This window comes from Euprymna scolopes, chromosome 14 (assembly GCF_053919585.1).
Source record: "Euprymna scolopes isolate OS-2025 chromosome 14, ASM5391958v1, whole genome shotgun sequence".
Classification (NCBI taxonomy): Eukaryota; Metazoa; Mollusca; class Cephalopoda; order Sepiida; family Sepiolidae; genus Euprymna; species Euprymna scolopes.
Window position 1 is genome coordinate 61600106 of NC_136495.1, and position 22945 is coordinate 61623050.

Consider the following 22945-nt stretch of genomic DNA (forward strand, 5'->3'; position numbering starts at 1 on the left):
CTCGGTCGAAAGCGATATACATTCGTTATTATCGCTGTTATTATTTTAAAACATATCTCTGTTATTGTTTTAAAACATATCGCTGTTATTGTTTTAAAACATATCGCTGTTATTGTTTTAAAACATATCGCTGTTATTATTTTAAAACATATTGCTGTTATTGTTTTAAAACATATCGCTGTTATCGTTTTAAAACATATCACTGTTATTATTTTAAAACATATGGATGTTATTATTTTTAAACATATCGAGGTTATTATTTTAAAACATATCAGTGTTATAATTTTAAAACATGTCGATGATATTATTTTAAAATATATCGATGTTATTATTTTAAAACATATCGATTTTATTATTTTAAAACTTGTCGATGTTATTATTTTAAAACATATCGATGTTATTATTTTAAAACATATCGAGGTTATTTTAAAACATATCAATGTTATTTTAAAATATTTCGATGTTATTATTTAAAAACATTTCTATGTTATAATTTTAAAACATATCGATGTTGTCATTTTAAAACATATCGATGTTATTATTTTAAAACATTTTGATGTTATTATTTTAAAACATATCGATGTTATTATTTTAAAACATTTTGATGTTATTATTTTAAAACATATCGATGTTGTCATTTTAAAACATATCGATGTTATTATTTTAAAACATTTTGATGTTATTATTTTAAAACATTTTGATGTTATTATTTTAAAACATATCGATGTTATTATTTTAAAACTTGTCGATATTATTATTTTAAAACATATCGATGTTATTATTTTAAAACATATCGATGTTATTATTTTAAAACATATCGATGTTATTATTTTTAAACATTTTGATGTTATTATTTTAAAACATATCGATGTTATTATTTTAAAACATATCGATGTTATTATTTTAAAACTTGTCGATGTTATTATTTTAAAACATATCGATGTTATTATTTTAAAACATATCGATGTTATTATTTAAAAAAACATTTTTTTAATTTTGACCCCAAACAAGACACATTGCCACTTGCCACTTTGGTGTAGGGGGCTACTATCAGGGTAAAAACTACTGGGGTACTATGTAGGGATTTGGGCAGCAAGATGTTGGTTCACGTTGCACTTGAACTTCTGCATGTCAGTACAGTTGGGGAAGCAGTGACCTGGAATGGAATTCCAAAGTCTAGCGGTTCTAAATATCCATGTTATTATTTTAAAACATAACAATATTATTATTTTAAAACATATCGATGTTATTATTTTAAAACATATCGATGTTATTATTTTAAAATATATTGATGTTATTATTTTAAAACATATTGATGTTATTATTTTAAAACATATCAATATTATTATTTTTAAAAATATTGATGTTATTATTTTAAAACATATCGATGTTATTCTTTTAAAACATATCGATGTTATTCTTTTAAAACATATCGATGTTATTCTATTAAAACATTTCGAGGTTATTATTTTAAAACATATCGATGCTATTATTTTAAAACATATTGATGTTATTAATTTAAAACATATCGAGGTTATTTTTAAACATATCAATGCTATTATTTTAATATATCGAGGTTATTATTTTAAAACATATGGATGTTATTTTTTAAAAACATATTGATGTTATTATTTAAAAACATATCGATGTTATTATTTTAAAACATATCGATATTATTTTGTTTAAACAAATCAATGTTATTATTTTCAAACATATCAATGTTATTATTTAAAAACATATCGAGGTTATAATTTTAAAACATATAACTGTTATTATCTAAAAACATATCGATGTTATTATTTTAAAACATATCACTGTTATTATTTAAAAACATATCGAGGCTATTATTTTAAAACATATCGATGTTATTATTTTAAAACATATCGATGTTATTATTTTAAAACATATCACTGTTATTATTTAAAAACATATCGATGTTATTATTTAAAAACATATCGATGTTATTCTTTTAAAACATATTGATGTTATTATTTTAAAACATATTGATATTATTATTTTAAAACATATCACTGTTATTATTTAAAAACATATCGCTGCTAATATTTTAAAACATATCGACGTTATTTTTAAAACATATCGCTGTTATTATTTTAAAACATATAACTGTTATTATTTTAAAACATATCGATATTATTATTTTAAAACATATTGATATTATTATTTTAAAACATATCGATATTATTATTTTAAAACATATCACTGTTACTATTTTAAAACATGTCGATGTTATTATTTTAAAACATATCACTGTTATTATTTTAAAACATTGATGTTATTATTTTAAAACATATCACTGTTATTATTTTAAAACATGTCGATGTTATTATTTTAAAACATATCACTGTTATTATTTTAAAACATATCACTGTTATTATTTTAAAACATATTGATATTATTATTTTAAAACATATCGATGTTATTATTTTAAAACATATCGCTCTTATTATTTTAATACATTTTGATGTTATTATTTTAAAACATATGGATGTTATTATTTTAAACATATCGACGTTATTTTTTAAAACATATCGACGTTATTGTTTTCAAACATATCGATGTTATTATTTTAAAACACTATTATTATATATCAACTATTAGAATACCCGTCTCGGGGTATAAGCAATAAATATTACATCAAATTTGATTTTAGTTTGTTTTTTGTGTTTTGCCATCTCTCCTAAGATAAGTTTCTGCAAATAACAGTTATTTTCAAAACACTTTCTTGCCTTTTTTACTTTCCTTTCTGTTCTCTGAAATACACGCTTTTATTAAACTTTCATTTGTGTTGTGGTCCTTTCTTTTAGTTCACATCACAATTTCTTTCATTTTGGAAGCCTCTATTCAGTTTCGTAAGACAGTGGAGACCCCCCAGTAATGGTTTCCACGCGTGTAATTATGAAGCAAGGGTTCCGCAATCTTCTTAGCACACCTACCCTGAATCGGCACTGTTTGAGTCCAGTTACAAGGAGAAATCCAGGATGACAGGAAACAATACCGAGATAAGCGAACAGCACATACAGCACCTGGAATTCTACCGAAACTTGATTAAATTCCCAACGACCTGAGTAATATACCCCAGAATATGTATGTATCTATTACACTAATATCAAACCTCCTGTTTTGTTAGTAGCCGAGATAGTTTCCTGATATTTAGCATTTCTTCCACGCATGCGTACGCATACAGAAATATAATTAGTCTATTCAGATTCGATCTAAAGTAGTTTTTTATGCGATAGATTCCAAACGCTGTCCTCGTGAAAACATTTTCTAGAGTCGAAATTGGATTTTCATTCGATTAGCCATGAAATGATGTCACCAAAAAATCGGAGAGGATCGATTTCTATCTATTTTGAACAGTTTCTTTTCTGTATCTTCTTTTTGTGTGAGCGATATAATTTTATAGAAACTCTTAACCTGATTTTAAGACGAAAGAAACAGACCAAAAATTACATTTACAGATCGACGCAATCAGAAGAAATCGGATTGTGGTCTTGCAAAAGACAAACAAAAGTTTTTTTGTTTTTTTAATGAAATTTTCGTGAAATAACAAAGATTTAGATGCTGGTGAACATTAAAATTTTATAGATATAATAGCATGGGTTCCCGGCGTTGCCCTTGGAGGTGTATTCTGAGCAAAAAAAAAAAAAAGAAAAAAAAAGCGGTCAATGTTTTTAAACTTTGATCCCTATTATTACTCCTTAACAGTTATTGTTTTAGGCTCAAATCAAGTTATTAAGTTAAATCCATGTCCAAGGAACATATATCTAAAATTTCAAGTGTTTAGACCCAAAATTGTCGGAGGAGTTCGGTAGAGTTCTTAAAGGTCAAATCGTTGAACGTTGACCCCTTAACAGCCAAATGTCTGGCCGAAACCCGATCTCATAAATTTTCCCAAATCTCAATACCCTGTATATCAAATTACGAGTCTGTAGACTAAAGATTGACAGAGTTATTGCGTAGGGAAATGTACACAGACACACAGACAGACAGACAGACAGACAGACAGACACACACACACACACACAGACACGTTCACTTTTATAGATATACTAGCATTTCAGCCCGGCGTTTCCCGGGTGTTTGGATGTGTCTGTTGAACAAAAAAAAATAAATAAATAAAAAAAATGTGGTAGTAGGAAGGCAGGCTCGAACCTGTACCGTGAAGGAGGAAAAGAACGGGGTAAAAACCTAACGCCTATGCTGTTACGACCACCGCCAAACCGGAAGTTACATTTTTTAAAATTAAGGCTAGACAATCTAAAGGAGAGGATAACTTTTAAAAATACCGGCGAAAAAAAGTGATACCCCTGTAGAAAAGTTCCTAGTTGAAGGGGAAGATATTAATGTTTTTAGCCAATTGTTCGATATTTGTCGTATGAAAGGCCGAACTTTAAAACGATACTTATCTTGGTAAAATCCGTCGCCTCTATTGAAAGTTTTAGGCAGACATGCAAACATACATACATACATATATACATACATACATTTATATATTGGTAACTAAAAATTTTCGACCCAAAACGATGAAAAAGCTTGCCCTATCTCTGAATACCCTATCCGTAAAATTTCAAATATTTAGACTAGAAATTGTCTGAGTAATTTGGAAGAGACCGCAGAGGTCAATTTTTTTTAAACTTTGATCCCTTTTTTGACCCCTTAACAATTATTGTTTTGGGTTCAAATCAAGTTACTAAGTTAGATCCGTGTCCAAGGAATCTATATCTAAAATTTCAAGTGATTAGACCCAAAATTGTAGGAGCAGTTTGGTAGAGTTCTCAAATCTTAGTACACTGTATATCAAATTTCGAGTCTGTAGACGACAGAGTTATTGGGTAGGGAAATGTGCACACACAGACATACAGAGAGACAGGCAGACACTTTCACTTTTATAGATATACTAGCATGGGTGTTCGGCGTTTCCCGGGTGTTTGAAGGTGTATGCTGAGCAAAAAAAAAGTCAATTTTTGTAACTTTGATCACTATTATAAACTCTTAACATTTATTGTTTTGGTCTCAAACTAAGTTATTAAGTTAGATGCATGTCCAAGGAACCTATATCTAAAATTTCAAGTGTGTAGACCCAAAATTGTCGGAGGAGTTCGGTAAAGTTCTTAAATGTCAAATCGTTGAACTTTGACCCCTTAACAGACAAATTTCTGGCCGAAAACCGATCACATAGATTTTTCCCGAATCTCAGTACCCTGTATATCAAATTTCGAGTCTGTAGACTAAAAAATTAACAGCTATAATACGTAGGGAAATGTAGACACACACACACACACACACACACACACACACAGACACTTTCACTTTTATAGATAGATAGATAGATAGATAGATAGATAGATAGATTAAACCTAAAGACACCATGGAGTACTCTTTTTTTTCCTCTTGGCTAAATTTTAGTTTTACAAGATATGTGCTAAATATCCAAGTTTATTATTCCTATGGACATCATTTTGCTAAAAAAAAACAAACAAACATGTCCTCTGATGAGCCATCTATTGAAGATCTTTGGACTGAGAGAACAGCTTGACATTTTAGTATTCTTGTGGAATAATAAACTTGTCGTCAATTTTTTTAAATTCACTAAATAGAATTCAGAATTATCACTTATATATATATATATATATATATATATATATATATATACATACACACACATATATATGTAAATATATATGCATACATGTATCTATATATATATATATACACACATATGTATGTATATATGTATATACATGCCTACATATATATACGTGTGAGTGTGTGCAAGGTGGAACGATAAAAGTGTCGCCCTAAAGAAAACAATACTACATGTTTATTTTTAAATTTTTATTGAAAACATCATTTCAGGTAACTTAATTAGGTAGTAGAGTTGACATCTATTCAATGTCTTCAATTTAATGCCTTCAGTCTTAATCACCGCCTTGATACGGGTCCGGAACTGAGAGCATTTCTTTTCTACAAGCGCCAGCTGGAGCTCCACAGATATATAACGGATGGCGGCTACAAGGTTGTGTTGTGGGAGGTCATGTTGGTGATGTTCTCAACGTATGACCAAATAAGGTTGTTCAGCGGGTCCAGGTCGGGGAGGAGGACGGGAGTAAGAGAAATGTTCAACGTTGTAGTAGCACACCTTCTGAAGCCAAGCCTGAATCTCTTTGGACTTGTGGACCGGCACCGAGTCCTACTGCTACACTCAAATTTTGCAGCGAACACCTGATTAAACCAGGGGATTAGCACAATTTTCAGAACATCTAGGTAATCTGATGTTAACTTTCAAGCTGACTTCGAAGATTTGAGGTGGCATGATGTAGCCCTAACTTGAAACCACACCAAAAACACCATAACCGTAGCAGGAAACTTTATTTTCATCACCCTGGGAACATCTCTGCTATTCATGGCAATTCAGCGATGTATGTTGAGGGTGCTGGTGATGGTCCTATTGTCATAACTTGGATTGGTAGAGAGCATGAGCTGTGCAGCGGTGAATCTTCGATCTCGCTCGTTGAACATTGTATCACTCTCAGACATGATAGAAGAGTTCTATCGCTTTTGGGATTTGTTAACAACATGCCAACTAGTATATGATCTGCAAAAAAAAAAGAAAATCGGTTTTCATCAAACGGAAATGGAATCATGTCGTCTTTTCTAGGCCGACAATTTCATCGTTCCACCCTGTACATACAGTGCCGGCAAAAAGAAAGTCTGCACTTGTAATTTTTTTAAAAACTACAAATTAAAGTTAGATTTAATGTAACTATTTAAACAACCTATACCTCATGTGATTCGCCTTTTATTCCTATATAATTTTACCTGTTCATATTTGACTTTTAATTGAAATATATATATATATATATATATATATATATATATATATATATATATATATGTTCATGTCAATTAAAAAAAATAACTTCAAATTGAGGAGGCAAAAAGAAAATCCGCAGCAACAAACTCGTTTAAAACCAGCATAAATTATCAGTTCAAAATATCCACCAACAAGCAACAAAGCATCTCTAATCGTATTTGTTGTTGTTCCAGGTTATACAACGTGACATTTAGTCCATATGTCACGACTTTCTCTTAGTGATCGTCAGGAGCTCATTAATCTCCACCTTTCTGGTTTATCCAATCGGGAAATCGGGATTGAAATGTGATGAGAAAACGGTACAGAAGACTGTGCAAAAGCACTAAAACACCGGCAGTGTTTGTGATGCCCCTAAATCTAGTCGTACTAGAGTTACTTCTAATAGGGAAGACAATGCTATCAAAATCCGCACCCTAAGAAACAGATTTGAAACGGCTCCCCAAATCCAACAACAGTGCAATCTTGTTTAAAAGTGCTCTCTTTCTACTGTTAAGAACAGATTAAAGGAATTTAATTTGCGAGGATATATTGCAAGACGCAAGCCAATGACTTATGTAAAGAACAGAAAGCGCCGTCTGGACTTCGTCAGGTGCAATGAAGATCATGATTCTTCATATTTGTCAAAAAATGCTTTTTAGCAACGAAGGCAAGTTCAATAAGCTAGGCAGTGATGGTAGGCAGTACATCTGTCAGAGGAAAGACGAAGAATTTAATCCTAGGTGCTCAGTTTCAAGGAGGTTCAGTTTTGGTGTGGGGCATTATTAGTACCAATGGTCCAGGGCCTATACTTCGCTTGCAAGGTCGAATTAATTCGACCAAGTACATTAATGTGTTGACATTTTCTATGCTACTTTGGTCTGAATTTGGGTGATAATTCCAGGATAATTCTCTCATTCACACAGCTGGTAATACCAAAAGGTTCCTGGAAGAGCATGATATTCCCTGTTTAGATTAGTCTGCACAATCTCCAGACCCCAATCCTTTCGAAAACGTATGGCATTACATCAAGCAACAGTTACGCAATGATAAAATTTAAAATTTGGAAGAACTTTGGACAAAAATTAAAGAAAAGTGGGATGCCCTTTTCCCGGGTATTGCTTCGATCTAATTCACGGAATTCCCAAAATATTACAGGCTGTCAAATTACAGAAGGGCTATACTACTAAATATTCACTAGTTCGTTGTGTCCCTGTTGTATTTGTGTTGCATTAATGTTGTAAAGTTACATTTAAATAACAATTTTCGATTGTGCGGACTTTCTTTTTGCCTCCTCAATTTGAAGTTATTTTTTTAATTGGCGTGAACACTATAATATTTCAAGTAAAAGTCGAATATGAACAGGTAAAATTATAGAGGAATAAAACGCCAATCAAATGAGATATAGTTTGTTTAAATAGTCACGTTGAATTTAGCTTAAATTTACAGTTTTTGAAAAAAATACAAGTGCGGACTTTCTTTTTGCCGCCTTTGTATGCATATATATGTGATGATTGCAACGTCTTGTCAGACGAGTGCCAACCCCTCAGAAACTTAAAGTCCATGAGTCCAAAATGATTTCCATCGCCACAGGACCATATTAATAGACAAATGCCTGAGGGAGTATCTATACACAGATGATGTTACAGAATCTTAGCTTTGTACGACAGCTAATACTCTCTCTCTCTCGGTTCAAAATGTTGAGATCCACCAAAAAGCAAGAGCAAGATAGCCAGCAACATGTAAAACTGCAGACAAGCTTAATACGGGTACTGGTCTCCCGCTTTATGGTTTTTTAAATCAGAGATTTGCTTCTCCTAGAAAGGTTTCCTTCACCACAGCTTACGGGAACCCTCTCCACCCCAACACACACATACTTACACACAAATACACACGGTGCTAGTTGGCTGTTGACCTCGAAAAAGGGTTCATTCGACCTTTGGAAGGTCTTGTTTTTAATCCTTCAGGGAGACTAGCCACCCCTCTCACCAACCAAGTCTGTGGGGGAACCAGTTTAGTCGCCGGTGAAGCAGATAGTACTGGATTACATGGAACAAGTAGCATATGACATGACCTGTATATATACGCATATATGTGTATACATACATGTTTGTGTATATACACACACACACACACACACAGACACACACACACATATATATATGTAGATAGATAGATAGATAGATAGATATATTGCTTATATGGTTTTTTATACCTACATATATATGCATATAAATAAATCAAAGTAATCCGGATATGTTATGTATCCATTACAGCATATATCCATTTGGTTTTGTCATTAAACTTAACAACACAGACTTAACCGCGTAACCCATATATTCGTTCTGTCTTTATCTTTATTCCGCGCGTGCGCGCGCACACACACACAAACACACACACACACACAAACGCGCACACGGACACGCACACACACATACACAGTGGCGCACAAAAACATCAAAATGTAATTAAATCTCTTGCTTCAAAAACTCGACTATGGATTTTTATCCTCAGTCTCATAATCAACAGATTAGAGCATTCCTGTAAAGATCTGGTCTCTGTTGATTACAGTGTAATGCTGTTTCTGTGCAGTTCCAGGAAGTCCACCTTCTCAGGCTTTGCATTCTCTTTGAGAAAGGGTTAATTTATTGCTAATCGCCTGGAACGGAGAATACCGACGGGGCTGCCAAGACAATTTTCGCAGGTCAAATTGCCGTTTCTAGGCTGGAGGAGGGGGCGCTGACTTCTCAATTTCACTTTTCGCCCCTGGTGTCACGGTTCTTGCAGTGGGAGAGAACTAAATACTCTCTTGTTGCTAAAACGTAAAAACTGACTTCCGCCACTAACCCCTCTCACCCTGAATTGGTCAACTAGCCAATACACATACACATAATAATATATAAACAAATGTCACACATTCTAAGACATCTGACACAGAACTCCCAGAAAACACACGCATCCTTTCTCCACTCCATTTAAAATGATTAAAGAGGGTAATATGATACCAACAGGGATGCTGACCCCTAACTTGATATTGAAACATTCCATGAATAAGCTCTCTCTCTCTCCTAATATATATATATATATATATATATATATATATATATACTAGCAAAAGTACTCGTCGTTGACTGGGTTCACAAACAGCCTACAGAAAATGGACTCTGATTTATGAAAATATGATAGGTTATGAAAAGGAAGGGTTGTAATGAGATAGCTTCGAATTTGGGGGTATCAAAACCAAAGCAAAATCTGACGAAAGTAAAAATAAAATAGATAAACCCCATAATTTATTATACCATACCTGTTCACACTGAAACACTTATCAAAATATTCTGTGAATCTATATTAAAAAAACCTTGTTAAACTTTGTGACATATTTCCATTCTATGGAGGTCAGGTGCGAACGAACACTCCATAATTTTATTATACCATATTTCTTCAAACTGAAACATAATTATCAAAGTATACTTACGCAGATAGATATGAAAAGTCTTTATTAAAGTTTGTGCCTATTTCCATTCTATGGAGGCCAGGCGCGAACGCAGACCCACAATTTTATTATACCATCCCTATTTAAGCTAAAACATACTTATCAATTTTGGGTCTAAACACTTGAAATTTTAGATATAGGTTCCTTGGACATGGATCTAACTTAATAACTTGATTTGAGCCCAAAACAATAAATTTTAAGGGGTCATAGTAGGGATCAAAGTTAAAAAAATTGACCGCTTTTTTTTTCTTTTTTTTTTTTGCTCAACATACACCTCCAAACACCGGGAAACGCTGGGCTGAAATGCTAGTATATATATAAACGTGAACGTGCCTGTGTACATTTCCCTACGCAATAACTCAGTGTTTAGTTTACAGACTCGAAATTTGATATATATATATATATATATATATATATATATATATATATATATATATATATAGGGTACTGAGATTTGGAAAAATCGATGTGATCGGTTTTCGGCCAGAAATTTGGCTGTTAAGGGGTCAAAGTTCAACTATTTGACCTTTGAGAACTCTAACAAACTCCTCCGACAATTTTGGGTCTAAACAATTGAAATTTTAGATATAGGTTCCTTGGGCATGGATCTAACTTAATAACTCGATTAGAGCCTAAAACAATAAATGTTAAGGGATCATAATAGGGGTCAAAGTTACAAAAATTTACGTTTTTCTTTTTTTTTTTTTTCTCAGCATGCACCTCCAAACACCCGGGCAACGCCGGGAACCCCATGCTAGTATATCTATAAAAGTGAACGTGTCTCTGTGTGTGTCTGTCTGTGTGTCTGTCTACGCAATAACTTTGTCAATTTAAAGTCTACAGACTGGAAATTTGATTTATAGTGTAATGAGATTAGGGGAAAATCTATGTGATCGGTTTTCGGCCAGAAATTTAGCTGTTAAGGGGTCAAAGTTCAACGGTTTGACTTTTGAGAACTCTACCAAACTCCACCGACAATTTTTGGTCTAAACACTTGAAATTTTAGATATAGGTTCCTTGGACATGGATCTAACTTAATAACTTGATTTGAGCCCAAAACAAAAAATGTTAAGGGGTCATAATTATTATACATGAATTTAATTTACATTCGTTATCATTTTTTTAATGAAGAAGCAAAACTCCCTTTTTTTAATTACTCCTTTCAAATGGATACCATTAGTGGCATGGCATTCTTGGATTTGGATGTAAATGTTCTCCATGACTACTTGTAGAATATTTATCGGTATTGCTTCAATCTCGCTTGCAATACCTTCTTTGTAAGCTGGAATTGTTCTAATCGGGTCAATTTCGAACATTTTTGTTTTAAGATAACCCCATACAAAATAATTACAGAGACACTCAAATCGGGTGAACGAGGAGTCCAAAGGAAATTTTCATTGGGAGAAATGATACGACCTGGAAATAAAGCATTAAGGACATCGCTCGAAATTCTTGCTGTGTGATTTGTAGCTTCATTTTGTTGGATAAGTGTTTGCTCATCCACTGCAAAAAGGGCAAGTTGAGGAGTGGAAAAATTATGTATCATCTCAACATAGCGCTGAGCATTATCAGCCTCGTTTTCATGAAAAGAAAATGGATCGATTATGCCTTTTTCAGACATAGCCACGACCACCGAGAGTAAGAAGGCCTGTTATCTGAAAAATGTCTGCGGGCAATGTAGATAAGATTTATCAGACTGTCAGTACTATATGAGTGCCATTTGAAAAATAGCAATAAAAACTTTTTAAAAAGAAAAAGGAACACTGTTCGATTAATACTGAAACTGAACTTTATTCAATATAAAATATAAATATTATCTTTGTAAAATTATTTAAAAAAAAAAATACAATTTAATACTGATAAAACTGAATTATGATTTTAGGGAACAAATAATTAAAGAAACATTAAACAAAAATATTTTTTAGCCTTCGGAACAAGATCACAGTGTAGTATCTGTTTTGATGCTACACTTCACCTTTTCTGTCCTCGGTCGGTGGAGGAAAAATCTTTCATGACTGAGATTTTTTTTGTTCCTATCCAGAGTGCCCCTTATTTGGAAGCTGGATTTTTCCCCACATATATGTATGCATATATTTATATGCTGAAACATTTAAATAACTATTACTTAAATACAGAAATTATATTTAAAGTTTTTGGTTTTCTGTTCTTCGATGTCTATTTTTCACCTATGTTATAAAATAATATTAGAAACACAATACATGTCAGCCTATGTCACGGTAACATATATTGAGTGAGTTTTTAACAGTATTTTGTATAGTTTTTTTAGTTTGAACTTATTTTCCCAAACTTAACGTATTAAACAGCGAGTTCACCGTCATTTGTCTTTTTCAAATATATTGATAAGCACTATGATTTTCGAACCAAATAAACATTTTACATAAAGTAGAAACACTAAACACTTATCCAGTTAGATAGAAAGGTAATTTATCTTGCCTTTGATAACATTTATTTGCTCTATATTTGTTTTTGACAATTTTTTCGAATATATCTGTATAGTAGAACAACCTCGCTTTTTTCATTAAATTGTTAGGCGAAAGTGCAGAATGGTTAGAAATCCCCCCCTCGTTAAAAATGGCTTCTAAATACACAGTACAAACAATATCTATTTATAAGATAAAACAAGAAAAAAATATTTTTATTTCATGTACCCTTTATTTTTAGTTCATATCAAAACGACTTTAAACTGATTACTTAATGAATTTTTAATTAAGTTGTGTTGTTCGTATATCTTGGGAGGGAACAAAAATTTCCTATTTCATTTCCTGTTTCAGTCATGTAAATTATTTACAGTTAAAATGTTATAAAAATCAAAAACTTGAAGTTTTAAATATATTTCACAGAAATAAATTACACCCGGTGCTAAAATATTAAAAAGTCATCGATCGTAAAAAAAATTGTCGTTAAAAATGCTAACTTTAAAATATTTGGAAATACTCAGTAAAAAGTTTTATTTATTATTAAAAGAACGGACTGAAAAATATTATATAAAAAGTGTTTGTTTTGCAGTAAAAAAAAATATATAAACAAAATGAAAAATTCGACTTTCTCCGATAGAAATAAAAGTTCAAAAACGAGTTCACTTACTATATTTTGTTAGATTAAAATTATCCCAATGTGCAATTATAATAATTATTATTCAAATTGAGAATTGTTCTTTAAAAGAACATAATGGACGTTTGGTAACACAGCAATATTTTTTATGCCTGTTAGGGTGACCACGTGGTAGAACACCGAAAACTTTCTGTACCTAAAAGTGGATCAGGAAATGACGTCACGCTGTCATGTTCACTGGCCTACTCTCTCGGTGGTGGTGACATAGCGACCCGTACCGTTACTTTCTGAGCAAGACGGGGCTTTTCATGAAGAAAAGAAGGGGTTTCCTCCGCCCACTAACTGAAGTTTTGTTTTAGCCGCGATGCTCACGCGTCCACTGCTCCATTATAACTGACATCTGAAGGTAAGTTTTATCATCCCTCTCACAATGCTAACCCCTACGGTTTTTCATTAAAAAATGATTTAAAAAAAAAAAAACATAGATTCCATTTATGTATGTTAAGTTGTTAAAATCTATTTATTCAATAACTTATTAATATTAAACATCTTTCCGACTCATTGGAGGACATATATATATGACTACAGTGCAGGTATAAGTTTGTGTACACATATAAATATGTGTGTGTATATTAGTATATAATATATATATATATATATATATATATATATATATATATATATATATATATATATATATATATATATAAATTCGTAGTTGGCGATTTTGTTTTTTTTTTTGTTTTTTAATTTTCAGCGATATTAACAACTTCGAAACGTTATTATTTTTATTTTTTTCAGCTTTCTTATGGGTTTTTTTTACCAGCTATGAACTCTTCTTACTATTCATACGTATATGAATAAATAATTCTTATTTTTTATGGGATGTTTTTATTTATTTATTTATTAAATGCACAAAAGTATACTTAAAAACACGCGTGTTTCTAGATTTAGCCATCGTCAGCATAGCCCGAACTTAACCTACGCTAAATGCCAGAAACACGTGTGTCAATAGGAAACTTTTAATACATATATATATTATAAATATATATATATATATATATATATAATATATATATTATATATATATTATATATTTTATAAATATTATATATATTATATATATATTATATATATATATATATTATATATATATTAGATATATATTAGATATATAATATAATATATATATAATATATATATTATATATCTATTATATATATGTCATATATATATTATATATATGTTATATATTATATATAACATATATATATGTACATATTACATATATAATATATATGTTATATATATTATATATATACATTAGGCACCGCCAAAACTGGGGGGGCAGGTCAGTACTTTTTGACGGACCGTCTTTTTAAAAATCTACCAAAAATCAGGTAATTATCCGATCAATACGAAATTCTCAGCGATTATTAGAAGAAGAATGAACTTTATAACAGTGTACTTATTTTTCATAAACGATATTTATATATATATATTTTTTTGCTTACAAACCCCCCCTTGTTTTGAAGTGGGAACAAATATGCTTAAAATAATCATCTGAAACTGAACAAAACATATTGTGTTGTTGTAAGGGACAGAATTATAGATTAAAAAAAAAAACTTGTTTGCATACCTTATTTTGACGTCTGAATATCAGAACTTCGATTGTGTTTAATTATCCCGCTTTTGAGTTTTGAAGTGTGAAATTCGGTGAATATGTTAAGTAAAATAATTAATTTAAGTTAAGCAAAACAAAAAAAAAATTTTTTTAATATTTATACGAAAAAAGCCATTTAAAAATTTTTGATAAATAAATTAACAATTTTTTTTTAGCGAGCCGAATAAGGCATGACCATTATTAAACAGGGCATGCTTTGAATAATCGATACAAAAAAAAATTCGATAAATATTGTGCCCTTTGTGTTAAAAATAGCATCATTTTATTCGATCCCATTTGAAAACGTTTGCCGCCTTTCGACTACGGTGGACCAAACGCGCTGAAATAGTTTTTTGTTATTCTGCTTTAAATTGCCCGCCCCCATTTTGGGGAGCCTGGCCCCCACACACATACACATTAAAAACCAAACTCATACAAATGGTCACCCATCTGGTACTGGTCAGCCTCAGCTTAATAATACATTGAAGTTTTCGTCATAAAAAATAAGTTTTTTTGGCCTGTTTGGTCTTCCATAGTTTTTTCCTTATCAAACGCAAACGTAAACAGAGTCGATCTATATCGACGCGAAATATCTGGTTACCTATATGAATAAGTGGAATTATTTTAAATTCAGGTACTTATATTATAATATTTTTGCATATTCTCTTAGAAAATCATCCTAAATCTTAGTTAGACAATAAATAAATAAATTAATTATTTCAAAAATCTTTTTTTTTTTAATATTTAAGTACGTTTTTTGTGCAAGACAAAAAATGTCAATTGTTAACTTTTTGGGAAAATTTAACATTTAAAATTAAATTAAAAATAGTAGAAAAAGTTTTACATTATTCTGTTTTCTATATGATAAAATTCAGGGTTATATCTTTCTGGAAAAAAAAAGTTACTCAGAAATAATGGATTTTAATAAATGTAATTTAGTTTTAAAAAACAACAACAACTTGATTTTGCGGTCATTTTTGGCGATGCCTAATATACATATTATATATATTACATATATATATTATATATATACATATTATATATACATTATATATTATATATATATTATATATATATTATATATATATATTATATATATATATTATACGCATATTATATATATATTATATGTACAAGGTGTCCGTAAAGTTACTATACAGACGCCCTGTAATAGATTAACAGTACAATAAATTTGCGCTCTTCAAAAGTTAGCATGCGTGGCATGCTTGATTACATAAACCTGTAAAAAAATAAATATTAACTATTAATACAAATATAATACAATAAAACAATAAGACTGTATAGTAAATTCATGGACACCCTGTACATTATAGATATATATTATGTACATATTATATATATATATTATATATATTATATGTATATTATATATATATTATATATATTATAAAATATATTATATATATTTTATATATATATTATATTATATATCATACAATATATTATATGATATATATAATATATTATATAAATACATAATAATATATTATATATTATACATTATTATATTACACAATATATATATGTATATTATAATATATATATTATATAATATATATATGATACAATATATATAATATATATATCATAATCTATATATATATTATAAAATATATATAATATATATAATATATCTATATTATACAATATATATTATATATAATATACATATATATTATATGATATATATTATATATATAATATATATATATATTATATATTCTATAATATATATATATTATATATATTATATATATACTATATATATTATATATATATAATCTATATATCATATATATTATATATATATTATATATATATTATACATTATCTAATATATATTATATAATATATATTAATTATATTATATAATATAATATATATATTATATAATACATATTATATGTATATATTATATATATTAGACATATATTATATAATATATATTATATAAAATACTATATTATATATATATTATATATATTATATAATATATATATTATATATATTATATATATATATCATATATACACGTATTATATATATTATGTATATATTATATATATATTATATATATTATATATACATATATATATTATATGTATATTATATGTATTATATATATTACATATACATATATTATATTTATTAAATAAATATTATATATACATTTATATATATATATATATATATATATATAATATATATATATATATTCTGGAGGATTCATAGTTACGAAACATATGTACCTTAAGTAGACACATATATGTGAATATTATGCATATATTCATGTTAGTAATATGTATTAATGGCGTTTAGACTGTTTTATTTGGAATTGTATTCAGAGAGGAATTAATTAGAATTAAATATCATGGACTCGAATGAGAATCATTTCTTCACTTCCTGGGTTTTTACTCAAAATTGGTTTTTTCCATCATGAAGACTCTTCACTACATCGGTAAATCATTTTATCTCTATGTGCACTTTTTTACATAGGAACTTCTAGAATGTTGTCAATATTTATCTCTGAATCCCTTCAACATATGATCTTGTCACATTGGTAAACATTATTTTTTCAATGTTGTAATTATATATTATTTTATAATATAGAATTGGTATATTATTTTAACGATATTTCCCAGTTGTAGTGAGCTAATGATTTTCTGGGAATTGTTATTTCGATGGGGTCTATAGTATAGACAAAGCTATCATCGACATTATCACCTTCGTAATTGTGTTGTTTTGCTTTGTGCTTCCCTTAAAACAAATGGCGTAAGACTAAGAAATATAACGTAATTTCGGTTACAGACATGCATCAAACTATTTATTACCATTACGATGTTCCATAAAGATGCACTATTCAACTCTCGTGCCTGCTACGAGAGCACAGCATGGGCGCAGCGCTTTCTGTATGTTCACTAAAACATCTTTAAAAAACATACGGATTTTATTGTTTTGTCTACGGATTTAGCACGGCTCTGCTTATGACTCTGCTGCTTATCTCTCTTATTGGCCAACAAAGTAAGGAATGTAATGGAAGAGTGAATAAAATTGACAGCAACGTCTGCATGTCTGGAACACTTGAGATTAAGTGCCTCATGAATGAATGAGGTTATTTTAATCTAGAGAAATTAAAAAAAGGAATACAAATATCAAATCAAAAGAAAGTGGGACATCTTATCTTTTATGGTTATTCTTAAACAATCATCAATGGGTTTAATATATATTAACACACACGTGCATACACACACACGCACACACACACACACACACACAGAAACTTTTTCTAACACATTTCAAATAATTATTTCAGCCTACTGAATTCTTCAGTACTTTTTTGTATTTCTACACGTCAACAAATAGAAAATAAATACAGAAAAGATATAAACATTCATATATTTTTCGTATTGATTATATATATATATATATATATATATATATATATATATTTTAAATGTAATTATCCACTGACACGTGTTTCGTCGTCTACGACTCATCAGAGTGGCTTAGTATATATATATATATATATATATATATATATTAGTCATCCACATATAGTACTGTTTCGCTGTTTCACAGCTCATCAGTGCGGCTAGACAGGCATATATATATATATATATATATATATATATATATATATGAACAAATGATTAATAAAACATGTTAAAAGACATCTTGAAAAAGAGTTAAATTCGACCGTTTTGGATTTTACCATTTTTGGATTTTTACCCTTCACCGGACTGTCCATTCATGTGAAATCTTTTTATTATTTTTCTTTTGCCTCCTGTTCCCCTTACCTCACCTTTTTTTTTTAACCAAGTAAGATCTGTGACTTACTTGTAGTTTCATTAAATACTTTTATATGCAAAATCCGATCCTGCATTTTGCTAATTCCTGCCCTCTGATGAGAAGGAGAGTATTTCTTCGAAACTCCGCTTATTAAGGACTATCCACTTATCTTGTGTTTCCTTTTTTAAAATTAAGTATGTTTTTAACTCTTTTACAAGATGTCTTTTAACATGTTTTATTAATCATTTGTTCGTATTATAATCTCTATTTCCTTTTCGGTTTTATTGAGCTTTTACATCTGGTTTAGTTTATTTTACTTGTAAATATTAACTCTTTAATATTTATAATATATTTTAAGTTTACCATTTTGATTACCTTGGTAAACTTATTGTAATTTTTATTCTTATATATATATATATATATATATATATATATATATATATATATATATATATCAAGCTTGAGATATTCAAAAGTAGGAACTAATGAACTATGTCAAAAAGAAGTAAAAAAAAAACGCGTTTGCGCTGACTTCAGACGGGTTGACTCTGTGGTAAAAGATTAGCATTACCCACTTCCTAGCCCTGATTAAGTTTTCTTTAAGCTAAATAGACGAAAGACCTACTCCATAGTATATCTGAGTGACACATGCCTTCAAATTCTCGTCCAAGAAAATAGCTCAAAATTGCTTTGTATTATCACCCATGAGAAGTAATTCAAAATAAGGTTAGCGTTTAAAGTCAAGGTAGCGCCGCCATTTTTCAAGAAATTATAAATAATATGTTAAGCAGCCTAGATTTCGTGATAACATCCCTGAATGATATAATCATAATAAGACAAGAACTAAATCGAGTACATATCCACAAGCTATTCTTTCGAATAAAGGATTTCGGATTTAGAATAACAGAAGGAAAGTATGGTTTCTTCATGGAAGAAATAAAATACTTGGAACACATCTTCGGTAAAAATGGCAGAAGACCGCACCCGGAAAGGGTCACACTGTAAAGGATATACCAGCTCCGAAAAATATTACTGAATTGCAAAGTTTTTGGAGTTTGCGAACTTGTATTAGACATTCATTTTCAATATGCACGACCTATGGTCCTCACTGCACGAGCTACTAAAAAAGTGAGTGTGGAAATAGACACCTGAATGCCAGGCGGTATTCGATGAAATAAAATAAAAAAAACACTGACGTCAAATCTATTCCTCGCGCATTATGACCCAAAACTAGACATGACAATTGTTAGCGTTGCGGGTTCATATGGAATAGGGGTCTGTAGAAAACCGATTGCACGGGCATCAAGATCTCTGCTCCCCGCAGAAAATTGTTCACAGATCGAGAAAGAAGCGCTTGCTATTATCTCTGCAGTTACAAAGTTCCGCCGATACTTAAACGGGCGATTTTTTTATATTGTATATCGACCATAAATCTCTATTTACCATCTTTGGTTCGAAGAAAGGCTTACCCGTTTACAGACTGCTGAGGTGAAACATTGTTTTGTTGAATTAGAGTATCCCTCCTCCAGCAGATCGCACATACGGGCGGACTTTCAAGGTTGGTCCTGAGACAGTGAAGCTATCGAATACTCAGTAATTGTTTCGGTACGTACTGATAGTGAAATTAAAACCATGATGTACAATACTATCAGAAACCTTCTAGTCACATTACATGAAATTAAATACGAAATGCAAAAATACGAATTTATTAGGGCTACAAAACATAAAATCTCAAATAAAAACCAGAAAGTACAAAACAGTTTTTTTTAATGAGCAATGATGTCTTACTGTACAGCGAGAGGGTCGTCATACCAAAAGCGCTACAAAAAAGAATAATGAAGGATGTTTATATGAATCATCCAGGAACAAACTGAATGAAAGTCTCATCGGTAGTTACATATATTGGTCAAAGACGGGTAGACACCTCAAAAACATGGTCGAATCATGCAAGGTTTGTGCTTTGACGGCAAAGGTGACCCCAATAACGTTTAAACCATGGCCAAAACAGACCAACCTTGGTCTTCAATTCATATAGAGTTCGCAGGGCCACTGGAGGATTAGTATTGCTTAATTGTAGTGTATAGCTACACAAAAATGGCTAAAAGTGCTCAGATGTAAGATACCCACTACAGGGGTAGTTACTAATTTCCTCCATGAACTATTTGCTCGGGTTGGAGTTGTCGACTGCTTAGTAAGTGACAACGATACACATTTACTTCCACGGACTTAAAGGAGTTTTGTGCAACATTCTAAATTAATCATGTCACGACATCCCGGCAGCATCCACGATGCTTCGTCTAGTCGACATTTTAAAACGAGCCCTTAGAAAGGCATGTGCCACACCTACAGAAATGGAATTACAGCAGTTTATGCAGATTTATAGGATCACACCTAACCCTAACACACCATCAGCATTATCGCCAGCGGAGTCTGTTCCAGTGGAAGATAAGACCAGTCTTCAGAAAAACTATTGCCATAACAAGCAAAATTAAGGACGTCTATTGTGACTAAGAAGCACTACGTCCCAGGACTAAAAGTTTTATACAAGACTTACAAAAATAACACATTTTTGGGGAACTGGGCAAATAAACAAACAAAAGATTTGGAAATATGGTATATATTTTTTTTAAATTCAATTTTCACCCCAAACAAGGCACAGTGACACTTTGAAGTAGGGGGCTGCTAGCGGGGGTATAAGTTGCAGGGGTATTATGAAGGGAGATGAATAGCAAGATGTCTGTTCACATTGCACTTGAACTTCTGCATGTCAGTACAGTTGGGAAAGCAGAATCCCGGAAGGGAGTTCCAAAGTCTAGCAATTCTGGGGAAGAAACTATTGGAGTAAAAGGCTTTCTTTCACTTAGGGATCTCTACAGTGAAGGGAAGGGATTTAGCTTCTTGTTGGGTTTGTCGGGTGTATTATTCACGTCGAGGAGGTACAATTGCTTGTAGTTCGTCAGAGAATTCTCCATTAAAGTACTTGTGAGAACAGGCAGAGAGATGCAGCATTTCGTCGATGAGACAGAGGATGAAGCTTGGATGATAGTTCAGGACTTATCAGGTTGGCGACTTTCTTTTGAACCCTGTCAAGGAGGGTGAGACAAGTAACAGATGCACCAGCCCAAATGTGACAGCAGTACTCCATACATGGGCGAATGGTGGACTTATGAAGTACAGGATACTTTCAGGCGTAAGTAGCTTTTAAGCCCGGTAGAGAGAGCCTGCCTTTTTCGCAGCAGCCTTGGCAATGCTCTCAATGTATCTATTCTAGTTCATGTTCCCTGTAAACATTAGGCTGAGGAGTTTAAAGGAAGTACTTTCGGGTAATGTGTTCTTGACCATTGCTATTGGTGGTAGTGAAGGGTTCTTGTAGTTATTGAAGGAAACAAGCTTAGTCTTGGCAGCATTAAATGTGACCATCCATTTTTGTCCCCATTCCACTACAGATTGGAGGCCATTCTCTAGTGTTTCTGCCATTTCCTTAGATATGTGTTCATTTTTTCCCCCTCGTGTCTGTTATAGAGAGTGGTGGCATCAGCAAATATACTCATCTCTGAAACAATTTTATCAGGGAGGTCATTTATGAATATCAGGAATAATAAAGGTCCGAGGATAGACCCCTGGGGTGCTCTCGCATTTATATCCTATTGCTTAGATGTACTACCGCCGAAGATAACCTGAATTTTTCTCTTATTTAAGAAGGATTTAATTACATTATGTATTCTTCCAGTGATACCATATGATCTAATTTTCCTTAGAAGACCATCGTGCCATACCCTGTCAAAAGCCTTCAATATATCGAGGGCTACCACTCTACTCTCCCCGTTTTGTCCCGTGAACGGTATATACGTTCAGAGATTACAGTTAGGATATCTCCTGTCGACCGTGCTTGCTTAAATCCATATTGATTGTCAGTCAGGAGTTTAGCAGCTGTACGGTGATGTACTAGAGCTTGATTAATTAAGGACTCAAATATTTTGGCGAAAAGCGGAAGAAGGCTAATGGGGCGATAATTTAATGGGTCAGTTCTTTCGCC

The 22945-nt window shown here is 31.1% G+C and overlaps 1 protein-coding gene across 2 annotated transcripts in view; it reads left to right on the plus strand.

Annotated features, from left to right (window-relative positions):
- Positions 1-22945, plus strand: part of LOC145293046 (lactosylceramide 1,3-N-acetyl-beta-D-glucosaminyltransferase A-like) — a 228801-nt gene that overhangs the window by 180710 nt on the left and 25146 nt on the right. Inside the window, exon 3 of one of the 2 annotated variants that reach the window (XM_080139356.1) lies at positions 13596-13842. The exons of the other annotated variant lie outside the window; for it this stretch is intronic. The gene's annotated coding sequence lies outside the window, so the exon portion shown is untranslated. The remainder of the gene's footprint in view (positions 1-13595; positions 13843-22945) is intronic. 2 annotated transcript variants of the gene reach the window in all.